This window comes from Alternaria hordeiaustralica (genome assembly GCF_023758085.1).
Source record: "Alternaria hordeiaustralica strain BMP 2776 chromosome Unknown scaffold_1, whole genome shotgun sequence".
Lineage (NCBI taxonomy): Eukaryota > Fungi > Ascomycota > Dothideomycetes > Pleosporales > Pleosporaceae > Alternaria > Alternaria hordeiaustralica.
Window position 1 is genome coordinate 3049659 of NW_026056773.1, and position 3425 is coordinate 3053083.

Here is a 3425-nt window from a genome sequence, read left to right on the forward strand (position 1 = left end):
TTTTGCTGAATGGAATGGACTAGGCTCCATTACGATCAACCTAGTTTCCATCCTTCCATCCACATCCGGGCATCAAGACATTTGATCGAGTGCTCTTTGAAAGATGGATTTGCTGTAAACAGGAGAAGAATCCAGCTAGCTGGCCACGTTGGACAAAGACGCGTGGGGATCCGTACTCCGTCGCCACTCGTCGCGCAAGAGTAACCTCCGAGTGGCAGTTATTGTCGCGAGGCTGCTGCAACTTTATCGCTGTGCCGCATGCTGGATTACATTCCCATGAGCGGAGGAATGGCCGATGTTTTCTGCCTATTGGATGTTCCTGGAAATTCAATGCAGTCGCAAACGTACAGAGCCGTGGTTCGACTGGATCTCTACGGAAGACGGCCGATGCTAGCAGTGCCTACACAGTAAGTTTCCTCCGCTTCGATATGATGGGCCAACGCTAAAGTGGCTGCACCTCGTGTAGCCCTGTTCGGGCATTACCCAGCTTCTTGTGAAATCCAGATGCGTGCCGTCTTTTCCATCCTACATCCTATCCTGCGGGCGTAGGAGTAGAACGCCAGAGAGCAAACTGTCGCCACGTTGCTGCTGTTACCTCGGACGTCGGAATCCGAGCTTATTGCGCGGCCCGATACGAGGTGCATACGATGCTGCTTACTTGCTTATGCTGTGCTTTGAGAATATTCGCAATGGTCATTGGCTTCGTGGGAAGCGAGGTTAGTAGCTTGGACGGGCGGTGTCGTAGCGTGTAGTGAGCTGTAAGGCCCAGATGTTTACACTCGCCCATGTATGCGGTGCTGCTCAGAGGAGGTAAGAAGCAACGTTCCGCTGGACCCTTTTTGGCCTGACGCTATTTACCCAAATTATCCGCACGCCTGGAGCAGTCTGCTCACCTGCATATGGTGCCCTTGCATTGCTGCCAGAAGGGATGGCACTGCAGACAGCGGCAATGTGCGGGACGAGAGTATTGCGACAGAAAACGACCTTGGAACGGTTTGAAATGGTCTATCACAGAATACCGCAATCCGAGCCACACAAAACATGGATCGAGATAAAGTGGGTGTGCGACGTTGAACACTCCTCACCGCATCTGCCTTTAACTAGCCACTGCTCACATAACGCACAGCGCAGTGCAGACCGCTCGTGCAAGCGAACGCATTCTTAGAAGGCCCAGAGGCAGCTGCTGATGAAATGGAGATGCAGCATGCTTAACCCCGAAATTGGGGCTGTGCTGCCGATCTTAACATGAAATTGATCGCGAGCTCCACACCAGAGAATATCTCGCGACGTTGCGAACCCGCGCTTGAACGACGGTTCAGGCGCTCGCATGAGAACGGTCGTTGGTATCGGTATGAAATGCGGGTGTGATGGGCCTGGATGGATCTATTGCGCATTTTCTGATTTTGAACCGAAGATCTCGAGAGGGTTCTCTCCGATGTGCTATCAGCCAGTTGTTTCGAAGAGGCTTGCTACACGCCAGCCCACCGTATACATGGCAAGCTAATGCAGCAGATCGAGCGCACCCGCGTCAACTTGACCTCAAGTAGAATCCCAGCACCGTGTAGGATACGGACAAGAAGGAACAAGCGCTTTAACCTTAATGTATTAACATAATCTATATTCTATTTACTAAGGCGCTAGTTTAAAAGTAGTTTTTTTTTATTCTATAATTCTATAACGCTACTACTTACCTAAATAAAAAAGTACTATAAAAGCTACTAACTTAATTCTATTACTTTATTACTACTATTTCTACTAGTTTTACTTTTACGTATATTATAAGCTAAAGCTAGTAATAACTTAATTTACTATCTCTTTTTTATATTTATATAAGTTTTCTAAAATTAGCTTCTTATAAAGTATAAGCTATAGTCTTAAGCTTAGCTTTTTAAGTAAGGCCTTAAGTATATAGATTTTATTTATTTAATATATTTAGTTTAAAGCTAAAGCTATAGTAAATATTAGCGTATACTTATATATCTAAATAAGTTATATACTATTACTAAAGTTCTATAGTAGTAGTATACTTATTTTTACTTTACTTATAAGCTTAAAGTAGTTATATATTTATTTACTAATAATTTTAATATTAAAAATAGCTTTTATTAAAGTATTAGTATAGCTAATAAGTTTACTTTAAAGTAATTAAGTAAAATTTAAAGAGCTAAATATATTTATTTTTATAATAGTTCTAGGCCTTACGCTCTATTAGGCTAATATTAGCCTAACGCCTTTACTATATATATATTTCTACTAAGCTTTATAAGAGCTTCTTACTATAATAACTTTATTATTCTATATATATCTATTATCTAATCTTTTGTAAAACTCTTATACGTTATTATAGTTAACTCTATATACCTACCTACTAGCGCAACTTACAAGAGAAGCTCTAGCAACACTATAGACTCTATTAAGCGTCTTAGTACTCTATATTCTAAAGTCTCTAAGAAGGCTATAGAGATTATCTACTAATACAACACACCTAAGACTTCTAAACCTATTATAGTTTAAGCTACTAATCTATACTTTATTATACTAGTCTTCTATTACTAGCGCAACACTACTACTACTATAAACTACGCTAAGAAGGCCTTGCTGTTTAGCAATCTTACTAGCCTAGCTAAGACCTAGAAGTCTTAGGCTTTAGTATAGTTCTTGTACACTCTAGGTAGTTAGTTTTTATAGGTAATAGCGCTCTTACAGCTATTATAACTACTAGCTTATCTTTAGAACCTTCTACCTCTAGGCTTTTATACTTCTAGTAGTAGTCTCTAGTAATTACTAGATACCTAGAACCTCTACACTAATAACCGCAATAATATATAAGTCTCTAGTTACTTTATCTCTTATAGTAATAATAAGAGTAATAGCTTCTAGTTTATCTATAAGACGCCTAATAATCTATCTAAGTTAGAGAGCGAGCTGCCTACTACTATTACTACGCGCCTTACTAAGAAGTCTGTTACCTTTAGTAACTCTAAGATCTCTACTAACGCTTAGAGAAAGAGCTTTCTCTACTACTTTTCTATAAGCGCGCAGTGTTATCTCTTATAACTAGCCTACGTTACTAATAACTCTAAGCTAGAGAGTACCTAGTAGAGCCTACCTTATAGACGCACTTTCTATAATAACTTACCTATTAGTAGTAACTCTACGTTCTATAAAAGCTCTTCTACTACTACGCTAACTCTTTCTAACTATCTATACTTTAAGTAATAGCTCTCTAAGTTCTATATTATTTTCTAGAAGAATAATATTACTACGTTTAAGCTATAGAAGACTAACAAGAATAGTAGACCTATCTATTAAAATAAAGTCTTTAAGCTAGATAACCTAGAATATATAGACACTAACTTTAAGTTACTATCTATTATTACTAATATTATAGAGTAACTCTACTCTATATAAAATAACTTTAGTAA